The 12,267-nt window shown below is 44.3% G+C and overlaps 1 protein-coding gene across 1 annotated transcript in view; it reads left to right on the top strand.

Annotated features, from left to right (window-relative positions):
• Nucleotides 1-1,542: 1,542 nt before the first annotated feature.
• The window catches only part of LOC306702850 (leucine zipper putative tumor suppressor 2 homolog), a 36,561-nt gene continuing 25,836 nt past the window's right edge, over nucleotides 1,543-12,267 (top strand). The window contains exon 1 of the mRNA XM_079168567.1: nucleotides 1,543-1,609. The gene's annotated coding sequence lies outside the window, so the exon portion shown is untranslated. The remainder of the gene's footprint in view (nucleotides 1,610-12,267) is intronic.

Raw genomic sequence — 12,267 nt, 5'->3', positions numbered from 1 at the left:
AGGAGGCAGTGGGCGGGAATCTCTCAAACTGAGAGTTCAAAGCCATTAAGGAGCTCACCTGTAACCAGCTGGCTCCCCTGATCTGGAGGTTAAAAAAGTAAATTAGCCTCATCATATAAATATTGTGGATGATTTCTTTTTCATGTCAACACTATCTCTTTCTTTGCGTTGCATGTGTTTAAGTACTTTTCAGCACTTTGGCTCAAGCCTTTTTTAGCAGTATTTGAGGCCTATAGAGTCCCCCAAATGCAGCCCATGTAAATAACTGTTTCATATGCATAATATGATTCCACAACCATCTAAGACAGTGGGTCCCACCCAGGAGTCCGGACCCCCAAAGGGATCCCAAGATAAATCTCAGAAAGTCACATGATTAATAAAAGTCTTTCTTAACTTATGTGCACAGTAAGGTCGTATTTGACAAATGGTCTCAGGTAGATATTTGTTTTATTGGGTCACAAGTTAAAAGGTTAGGAACCACTGGTCAAAGACATGCATGTAGAAGGAATAGTTGCTTATTGTTGTTAAAATAACACAACTGCAATAAATTCTCAAATGAAACCACCACCATGTGAGGCATTTAGAGCTATTAGAGCGTTATGTATTTTGGAAACGTTTTTGTTATTTATCTTTTTTATTTTATATTTTGCTCAAATGTTCTCACAAAAAAAGACGAAACAAATCTGTATCTGTGGCAGCAGCTCTTGTAAGACTGTAATAAGGTTTCAATCGGCCCCATTGAAATGATTGGACAGCCCGCCTACCTGCCCACCTGTCTGCACGCACTCTGCGCGTGCACTCATCACGTGTTACCTTACACTTCCACAAGCTGCTATTATATTTCTAGGGCACTGACAATAGCCATTGGTGATGACGGGCTGTCAGTAACTTTCTCGCTAGCTTTAGCAACTTTTGAAGCTAGTGCTGCTAATGTTAGCTCCTTTCATTAGGAAAGAGGCAACACCGGGATAGGTTTCACTTAAACTGCCAACTATACAAAGTATATCAAGTAGTAGGCTACTACTGACAGTGATTTACAAAACTAAGTAGCCCTTTATTTAATAAATAAATACTGTATATCAGAATATAACCCCCCCAAAAAAGGCACAAATGGCAAGTCTAAAACCAATAAGCACCGGTTAAAAAAAGACGTATCTAACAGTTACTCTATGATATGATAAATACAAGTATCAAATTCATAAACATCCGCTGGAGAGATTGCGTCACCGGTCGTCGCAGCCCCCCCTCGCGGAGCCCCGTGCCCTTCCTTCCCCGGTCCTAAACCTTTCTGTTGTGGATCAGCAGCCCCGTCTGGAGCACAGAGTCAGCCCGCCCCGCTGAGCATCAGCCCGGGCTCCGCCGGTGACCGTAACCAAACACTCTCAGCCTGGACGGCAGCGTCGGATCAGCAGCGGATCCTCCGGACGGGTTTGTGTTGGAACAGGAGCACCAACTACAGAAGGAACGACAGATAAAGAAGAGAAGGTCTTACTCGCTGCTTGCTGTTTGCAGAAAAGTTGTAACCCGCAAAGAAAAAAGGCGACCGGATACTCGCACAACACATTTACTGTTGGAGGAAACATTGCTGGTGAAGAACATCTTGCTGGAGGTGAGCAGATCACGCAGCGTGCAACAGTGATTTAGTGGGACACTTTGTATTTTTTGTGCTGTATTCTTTAACAGGATGGTTACATAATGTTATTGGCTTTGTTTTAAAGTGTTCTTACCCTGTTTTTATACAACTGGCTAATAATTAGAGTAACTTATTTCATGCCGTTGGCAAATTTATGCAAAATGAACCATAAACAAGTGTTGTTTATGGTTCATTTATGTCAAAATGGAGGTTGATGATACTAAGTTATGGGGTGGATGGTGCTGCGTCAGAGTGTGCATGGCTCAGTCTAGATGATTAATTGGTTATTGACATTTGACATGTCTGAGTGATTAAAGTTCTTGAGTGTAATGCGCAGTTGTTACCGTTGAAAGCAGTGACTTTGGTTTTCCCTCCAGTTACTTGCAGTGAATTCAGCTGTTTTTCCTCTCGAACTGGTGTGTGTGTGTGTGTGTGCGTGTGTGTGTGTGTGTGTGTGTGAAGAGGGAGAGAGAGAGGGGGTACGAGGGAGAGAAACTAGAGAATAAGCATTGCTCTGTTATCTCCATCCAGCTGTTTCAGTCAATGGGGTTGCGGCTGTCCCTTGCAACTGGCACACACACACACACACACACACACACACACACACACACACACACACACACGCACACACACACACACACAACTGCTCTTGCATATCACTTTTCTTGTTACATTAGTTCTGCCTCTTGATATCTGCAGCTGTTTTTGTTTAAAGACCGAAAGAAGCAGAGAGGACGAAAGGCAATGTGATGAAAAGGAAAAGGTCACACGAAGAGAGAGAGGGGGACCTCAGCACCACTTGTTTTATGCTCTCAAGGCCCACTTTAATATATGGATTAGTTAGTAGTTGAACTGGAAACGCCCAGGGTCTTATTGGACCATAAATAATCCACACAGGAGCAGATAGAAATGCTGAAGCATGCCTGAGATGCTCTCCATCTTCTTCTCATCTGGGGTGAACACCCCTCGCTGCGGCTGATGGATGGGTTTGACGTCGTGTTCTCGCAAGCTATATACGACTTAAACTGAATGCAAACATCAAGACACCCGGCGCAGGGATGCATAAACGCTGCAAACATCGATTCCTGTTCTGCACGGAGGTTTAACTTAGCGTTTCGGCATCATCAAGCCACCTCACTGGGACACCCTATATCATCCCGCGCTGTCACCACAGCACAGGACGGTGGGACACATACAGAGAGAGGGGGGGGGGGGGATTTGTTGGAGGTGGTGGTGGGAGGTGATAACCAAGCTGTCAGGCGATCAGGATTGGAGCGGCTAAAGAGGCTGACGTGAGGAGGGGGGGGGGGGGGCAGGTGGTGGAGGAGGGTGTGATGCTGAGGGATCATTTCTATCACATGGCTCCTTCACAGGACAAGAAGCCCTGAGGGGTGACATGTTAGGCACCCGAGCGACAGCATGACCAAAGTCATGGTTCAGCATGCTTTTGCTAACATGTAGTCCTGAGACACTTTGGATTTTCCGGTCTTTTTTTCTGCACTCCCTTTTTTCGAGTGTTACATGATTATGAACTACATTTTCTTTCCGCTTTCTCCTCCTGCTGTCGAATAAACCGACCCCGTCTCCATTCGTGTCTACATTGAGTTAACTAATATGTGTGAGTCGAGAACTAGAACACAGCCAGGGGGCACAACCACAGCTGATGCACATCTGCACAGTACTGACGCTGAAAACATTAAAGACACGCCTACTGCTCAAAATGCAGCGGCAGCTTTCGCAGCTTAATTTGCTCATTAGATAATCTCAGCTGAAAATAGCACGTAAATGTGCGCACGTGGGGGGGGGGGGGGGGGGGGGCACATCTGTGCACTCGGCAGAGCACTCTTACATAACAAGCAAAGGACAATCCCACATTAAAGTGATGTATAGAGGAAACAGTCTGATCCACACCTGCGAGGCTCAATTATCAAAATGCCTCTCCAGCCATCTGGGATTGAAACGATGCAGACTTCCATTTTATTTTGCTGCAGCGGTGATGACGTGTGAGTGGTGGATGTAATTAAAAGCACGTCAGCAATATTTAATTCGTTGTCATCCATCATGATGTAACAGATCCCAAAAGCTTAACACAAACAGAGACTCCACCTCATAATGCTCCTATTAAACGCCACGCTAGGTACGTTTGAGATAAACCAGGGAGTGTGTGTCGCTTTCCAGTGTAACACTGAGCTTTCATGTGAAAAGTGGAAGCACCGTCGACTCCTCTGAGAGATGTGTGCACTCAAGGGAGCTCAACAGATGTGTTTTCTTGGTTTCGTCTCGCGTTTCCCCTCCATAACCCATTTCACGTCTGAAGTTTCATGTCAGACAAGCAGGTCTGCTTGATGTCATGCTGCAGTCCCGTGCTCTAGATGCAGGTCGGGGGGAGTTCTGCTGGTTCTGGGATCCAGTTTATCTCGTGATTCCCCTCAGCTGTGATGTGTCTGAACAGCGGCAGCGTCATTGAGATCTCCCTCAGAGTTTCTCGCTGTCAGCCCGTTAAAGCAAGAGTAAGAGCACAGCAGGGCAGGGACGAGTTGTCAGTCAGACTCCACACACACACACACACACACACACGCACACACACACACACACACACACACACACACACACACACACACACACACACACACACACACAGACTACTCTTCTATGTGAGACTGTAATTAGTAGCTGCCTGGGTTTGCAGTGACCTTTCTTTTGCTGCTTTTAAAGGCCCGTGCTGGAAGTGTCGCAACAGCATCATTAATGGCTTCGCTTTTATGTTCACGCGGTTCTATACGATTGATTATCTGCATCATGCTGTAATCAATCTGTTTCTAATGTACAGCGTTTTGATGCTGTAACTAGATTAGTTCATCGACTTGCATTCCAGAAATGTTACTGTGGCCAGAAATGTGGTATATGTTTATTTTATTTTTTATCTCTGCCATTGATTATTTCTAATGATGGATCATTGCTTGCATTTAAAATGCTTTCAGAGTTAACAGCTTTGAATCAGGAGGAAACACAAAACAGCAGTCATGCTCATTGTGCTTCTTAGTTTTAGATCAATTTGAGTTTATTGGGCTTGAATGGAGCTTTATTACAGACAGTGCACTGTATGCCTAAATACATTCATCTCATTGCTTTATGAGTTTATCAAACCATTGTTTTACATAGTTTTGAATTACAGCTTCTTATGAAACTGAATGAAAAAGCAGTTTGAAATATGGTATTGTTTTTTTTGCAATAATGTTTTATAATGTTCCTTGATGGTTCACTAAACGAGCTGCATTTTGTCTCTTCCTGAGTATTGAATAGTTAGCTGCTCTGACAATTAAATTATAGATTTTAGAGCTTTTTAAGAGGCCTGACTGCTGCTGCAGCAAATCCATAATATCATTTCATTCCTCATTAAATATTTAAGGACATCTGAGGAGTTTTCTGAACTCTTGAGTTATTGATAAATCCAATCCCAGAAAGATTAGTCAATTCTTACCGTATGCAAAAGGAAATGTTGATGTCAGTGCAAACTCCCAAACTGTTTCCTGTCAAGCAGCCTCTTCTGCAGATCATTTCTATTGAATGAATCAGTTTTTTATTATCTATACACAGCCTTAAAACTGATACAATGAGGACTTTTTGTATTATGCCTGACATCAAATCCCTCAAAATGAAGGAATGAAGGGTTTACACTCTGACATTTTAATTAGGTTATTCAGGCATCATGCAGACTCATCTAATTACTAATCGAGTGAGGCCGTCACTGGTGTGCCGATGAAGAGGAGCAGTTCTGTGCAGTGCAATCAAATACATCTGTGCCATGGATAAGAAAACAGAAAGAAAGGAAGGAAATGCGTACAGAAGAGGCTTTTCTCCCGACAGTTGACTGCAACACTTGAAAAATATTTTTCAAGTCATGAATGTGTGCAGATCTTCTCCATCAAGGACGTCAAAAGAGGAAAACAAAAAGTACTTTGCCCAATACTTTGGTTTAACACCTGCCAGACTAATGACATTCCCATCAGGTGTTAGTTAGTAAATAAAGTAAATAATGATGAACATTAAAGGGCTGCCCCTTATTCGTCAAGTAGTCGACTTGATCTGTCATGTTGTGCTTAGTCGACTATAATTTCTTTTGTCCATTAGTTGTTTCTATGGCTTTTTTTAAAGTAAAAAAAATGTTTTTCATAGCCAGAAGCTGTAAAAATGTCATTATCATCAGATTTAAATCTTTCCAACAGTCTTTGAACACATCATGTGTGACAAAGCACATTTGCGATAAAACACAAGATTTAAAGCAGTGCTTTTCTGTGTTTTTTTTTTTTTGTGCGGGAACTTTAACAGATGAGTTGATGAAATCAACTAATCAATTAGTTGACAAAATCGTATGTGTTAGTTGACTTTGGGAGAGGGCAGCCCTAAACCTTCTGCTTACCAAACATCAGCATGTTCAGATAACTAGTCAAGAGGAAAATGGAGCTACAGGAGCTCCATACAGACATCTGCCCGTTCGTCAGCCTCAAGGTGTGGCTGCACAGACTCTGGTGGACCACTCCTGTCATCGCCACGTTGTCCTCAGTCTCAGCCTGTCATTACCCCCTTTTGACTTTTACCGACTTTAAAACACCCAAAAGCAGCCGCCATTAAAAGCTCCGTGAACTTGCTCGCTGCCTGTGTGTTATCATGCGCGTGCAGAACTCTTTTCGAACATGAAAAGAGATTCAAAATGTGTTTTTCTTGCGTAAGTAGATTGCATGTCAATTAAATTGCTGTGGTAATCTGATAGCTGAGATGGCTGGGCGGAGATGAGCTCTAAAGGCCTTTGCAGTCTGTAAGAAGAGTCGGAATCAATGCAGAGTGGAGTAAGTCTGTGTTTAATGGACATTAGTGGGCAGAGCTCTGGCACAGATCTCATTAGAGCCAGGAGTGCTGAAGTCTGCCAACTGCTCCAAACATCCATTAGTAGGCCAATCAAAGTGTGTTTTCTCAACACTCGTGTCTTCGTTCACTTTGCCCTCAAAGATACAGCAGAGAAACTGCTATTACACGCTGAAATCAAGACATTCTCACAATTATGCGTCAAATAATGCAATTTGTGCTCCTAAGCGCCAAACCATGACGCTCTACGTAAAGCGCTAGCGTCAATTTTGGACTTGTCAGCGATGGCGTGTCAGTTTCCACTCGTTACACGCATAGTGTCTTTTCAAAATAAACTTTGAACTTCACAGGAATTTAGCTTCATGCAACAAAAACCCCTTAGTTAGGTTTAGGAAAAGAGCGTGGTTGACATTAACTTGACTAGCGAGTGACAAATAAAGTTGCAGTTTTAAGTTCTCATTATGTAAAAATGCTAAAATCCCGTCTGAGTGCAAAGTACGAGTAGCATCCCTGCACATGGAGACAGTTTTCATCCATTCGAGCGCTGCCCTGCCTTCCTCCCTCTCTCCTCCTGAGGAGACGGTAAATTGGCCTCATATGTCACAAAGCGTCACTTCACTGCTGTCAAGAAGTTGATGTATGGGGATCGAAATGGCCAGTGCTGAAACAGCAGGCACACACACACACACACACACACACACACACACACACACACACACACACACACACACACACACACACACACACACACACACACACACACACACACACACACACACACACAGATACACGCAAACACAAGATTGATGCATGACACTAGTATTAGGTCCAGAATGGAGGCACTTTGCTCGGTAGCAGATGAACGGTTTTAGGAAGCCGGGAGACGACTTGCAGCTGCAACAATCAGATGTTTTTTATTGGGAGCAATCTTGTCTCTGTGAGAAAATCCATTCGGGAGTCAAGAGACGTGTTTCTTCTTCTAGCTTGAAATCAGAGAAGAAATCAGCCTCTTTACGTGACTAACAACACCCCTCTTCCTTACAACTGAGAGAGCAATTGATTAAGCTGTTTGTTGATTTGCTTCTATTGGAAACCTGATTTGTGCCAGCAAGGGAAGCAAAACATGAATTATTGATCCGGTTTAAAAGCTCACCGGCCCCCACGCTAGTGTGGCTTAGCTGTAATTTCCTCAGGATTTTTAGAGGGGCCTCTCAGATATGATTCTGTCTTTCCAAACACCCCGTTTGTCTAAAACAACTACCCCCCCCCCCCCCCCTCCCTTCCTGCGTCAGCTGACTAGCTTGGGTAAACTGTGGTCAGCTTGTCTCGTGGAAGCTCAGAGGAGAGGGATGACGGGGAGGCTGGGAAGTTTTAACCATGAGAGAGAGTTTACATCATGACCCCAGTGCATCTCTGCACACGGTATCGGTTAAACTACGTAATTGATCCCTCCTATTTAATTGCTGACAGATGTCTCCTCCCTCATCTCTTCCTTTCTCATACACACATGTTGAACCCTGATGTTCCCAGAACTCTTCCCGGGAACCTCTGGGATCCCAGCCGTGGTAACGTAACTCCCACCACCCTCTCGTCAGAGCCAGGCCTCGTCCCTCAGCGGTCCCGTCCCACGTGGATCGCCAGGACTCGGCTGGCCTGGAAGCCGCCCATGCGCTTGTGAAACATTTGGACGATTTTAAACATAGTTGCGGTTTTATGAAGTGATGCTGTCACTGGTTCCCTGCTCAGTTTCAGGGGGACTTGGGCTCACACTGACGGAGCTAAATCGTGGAGGTTGTTGTCTGGCTTTGTGTCGCGGTGTCTTTGTCTGCTCTGCATTATCCTGCAGACAATTGGTTATGGAGGATTGCGACCATCTGCTGAGTGAGATTTCTTGGAAACCAGAGACACAGTGCGGATAAAAAGATGAAGGACGGGGTTCGTCTTGTGGCTGATCAGCAGAAAAGTGAAACCAAGTCCTCAGCATGAGATATACTGTGTGTGTGTGTGTGTGTGTGCGTGTGTGTGTGCGTGTGTGTGTGCACGCCCAGCTGAATTTAAAATGTACTAAACAATGAGTCCAGTGTGATTCTTTTCACATGCACGCGTCCTCAAGCCTCCCTCGGCTTCCCTCTGCGATTTGACATTCAAAAGATGTATTGTCCATATAAGCCTTTGATATTCATATTATTATCATTAACAGGCTGGATCAGCGTGAAGCTCGCTGTATTTGGGGTCTTGCTGCCCCCCCCCCCCCCCCCCTTCCCCGCCTCTTGACCCAGACTGAGGGAAGACATAAGTAGGTCAAAGTTTAGTGGAGCGTCCTGTCTGAGCAGGAGGATTGGAGAGGTGGAGGGGGGGGGGGGGGGCTAATAAACAATTTCATAAGGCCAGTGTAGCTTACTTCTATAGAGAGCTTGACCGTCTGCCTTCTAGGAAAGCGTTGCAGGTCATCTGGACCAATAACCGTTTCTGAATGTTGTATTTCAAATGTAGCTGACTGATTGTAAAGCAGACTCATTAAGACCCAATTTATATTTTTTTCAGTTTTTATTTTGCAACAAAGCGCTCAGTTGTGGTGAACTCTTATCAGAACTGATCTTAGATTAAATGAATCCTTGTTGGTGCAACACAGCCTCAGAGTATTCAGCCATGCTAGCGGCTCTGTGAGGCCGTACTTGGCCATGGTTTGAGCTAAACGCTAATGTCAACGTGTCAAAGTACAGAAGAGGTCATTTTGAACTAGAACTACTCCCATGCGATGTAATGTCTTATGTTTCCTGGTGAGATGATTCAATCAATAGTTGTGTGCTGTAATATCTGATACGAGGTCCGGTGTTATGAGCTCTCTCTGCTGGCCTTGTTCACCCTTTTGAGCTGAACGTACCTCCACAGATTAGGATGTCTGGGTTACTGGTGGAGGACTGGCTGGGTGAGAGGTCAGACTGTCAGCTGAGAGCTGGACGGGTTGAGGGTCATGTGGTGGGAGCTACGCCTTTGTTTTATGGGTATTTTATCGTTAAACTTAAAGACATGTTACCGTAGCTCCACTTTGACAACGGATATGTCTGGCATCCGATAATAGAAAAGGTCTGGAATATTTATAGTTGCTGTCAGCTGAGTTTGTTTAACATGAATATGTCCCAATCCTTTCTGTTCCTTCCTCACTATGAGAGAGCTTTTAAAAACTCAGATGTTACCGTTGATGGTAAAATAAAGTGTCAGCAGACCAGGATTTGCTGCTGTGCAGAATTTAAATCTTAGCGCTTGTCTGCTGTCAAAGATCAAACAGGAAGTTTGAGGTGGAGACGGAGCGGTTTTGGAGAGGTAGCGGCGGCGGATACAGAGATGAGCGGATGAAATGAGGCCAGTGTCATCCTGTCTCGTTTACTATGCAGGGTTGGGAGGGGATTAGCCTCGCTTACATAACTCGCCGATCTCCCCCCTTAACTAGCCCATCTCCCCCTTTTCCTCATCCCACACACTCTCTTCTGGGATCACAAGATTGGTTTGGGCCTTTTTGTTATTCCCGTATTTTGGATGTCTTTCTTTGTTTTTTAAAAACCTCAGAGACGAAAGTCAGAAGGAGACTGACAATGGGGATTTGGAGAGATGATGAAGGAGGGGACGAAAATTAGGAAGGGACAAGGGCATGCAGGGAAGCCACATGGAGTTGTTCGAGAAGATACTGAGCAAAGTGAATGTGATAAAAAGTCTGCAGATAAAGCAAAAGGAAAAGAAGAAAACAGGAGAAAAAAAAGGGGGGCGGGGGGATTGTTGGGGGTGAATGAGTCTATATATAGTTTATCCCTGCTGTTAGATCGCCTGGCCCGGCACAGCAAAGCTCAGCATCCATGTCAGTCCTCATGTCAGTCTCCATTAACTCTACACACACACACACACACACACAGTATATAGCCTATACCCTGGGGCTGTTGTGAAAACGTGTGTACACGCTGACCTTTGCCACTGAGTAAAAGAAAATTACATACTGACGGATCTGACGGTGTGTGTGTGTGTGTGTGTGTGTGTGTGTGTGTGTGTGTGAGGCGCTGAGGTGCTAGAGTTAACAGTCAAACAGTGTCTGACATAAATATGCTGTGAAACGTGGGGGAAATTGCTTGACAAGATTGTCTTCGGAGAGCGGTGGGTTCAGTTTAAAACATGCACAAAATCAAACACAGAGTACACACCAAACAAACCCTGATTTCGCTTCTTAATCTTGGGAATAAATTAACCGTGCACCATCCTCCGTGTCCTTCACGTTCTTTCCTGTTCCTAGATCACATTTGCATATCTGTGTTGTCTTTGTTGTTTTGTCCCATCACACACATGTAGCTTTCAGCACACGTGCAGGTGAATGCATGTGTTTCAGGCAGAGAAACTACGTTGAACATGTGGTCTTCCCTTCTGGCTGACTTTGATGACATCAGTGCGCTCGTTTATGTTTATGGTATCTGCTGCAGGCGAATGTACACACACACACACACACACAGACACACAAATAGACATCACAGGCAGAAGAAATAGCTCCCGTTTTAAAATAAATTCTGTTTTTTTTCAGTGTTTCTGCAAATAACGTAATGAAGCAGGGCTGGCTCAGGGTCGTTTTGGTTTCATTTTAACGCTTGTTTGGTCCCAGATTTGGCTCTGCTACAAATACGTCAATAACACGGACTCTTACCACTAGCAATTTATATTCATTTGTGCTTTTTTTATAGAAATATAAGCTACAACTAAATCTACTTTATTATTTAATCAGCTCGCTATGGGAAACGTTGCATGGCAAGTTGTTGGCTGTGAGCTGAAGGCTGCGAGGACTGGCCAGCTACTGTATAAGTTCCTGTATGATTCATGGAACAGTCTCGGGGTTACACAGGACCTCGTTTGTTTCTGCTGTTTCTGCCCCCGGCTCCCCCTGCTCCAATAACACACACACACACACACTGTGGCTGTGGCCAAGGACACACATATACAGACACACATTCATGAGCACTCATAGACGCACAAATTCACAATATATGCACATGTGCAGGCGCCTGCACGCTTGCAGACAGACAATAATGTGAGTTATCACTCTCATCATGTAGTGTCACACATACAAACATATTTTAGAGGCAGAACTTCGAGGCTTGAGATAAATATTGTTTTTACTTGTTGTCCTCAAATTTAATCTTCTGCTCTTTTGCTTCACTCTGTTGTTGGTTACCGGTCTTAGTCTTGCAAAGAAAGAAAGCAATAAGGGTGACAGCGTGAATTCTCTGCATTTAAGGTCAATGGACAGTTAAAGTGCAGCCAGATGCTGACAGATGCTTCAGTGTGTTTCCATGGAATATGTGCAGATCTCACGTCCGTAGCAGACAACCTTGTCTCATTGTGACTTCTCCATGCGCACTATGTTCCTACGCTTGGAATCTGTGCATAGAAACTGACATATATGGAAGAAAAGCTGAAGACAGGGAGACATAAAATAATATGTGAGGATGATTCACATCCTGCAGACAGACAAATTGTTACAACAGCGGCAGGCTGATAAAGCTGGAAACAGTCAAAAGACCAATCTTTTGGCTCTGGCTGTGGGTGAACCGCTGAAAAGGCAATTGAAAACCTTCCTGAACTTTATTTTATTCTCTCTTTTTTTCCTCTTAGCAGTCGGGCTTTGCTTCTCCTGTCCACGTCTCACCGTTTCCACACAGAAGACCGTCATTAGTCACCAGCTGTCTGTGAAAATGCAACATCATCCCTTTTGTTTCTAGTAAGATTTTCAATGCAGA

The sequence above is a fragment of the Pholis gunnellus genome (genome assembly GCF_910591455.1).
Source record: "Pholis gunnellus genome assembly, chromosome: 11".
Classification (NCBI taxonomy): Eukaryota; Metazoa; Chordata; class Actinopteri; order Perciformes; family Pholidae; genus Pholis; species Pholis gunnellus.
This window is presented reverse-complemented; position numbering and strand designations above follow the sequence as displayed.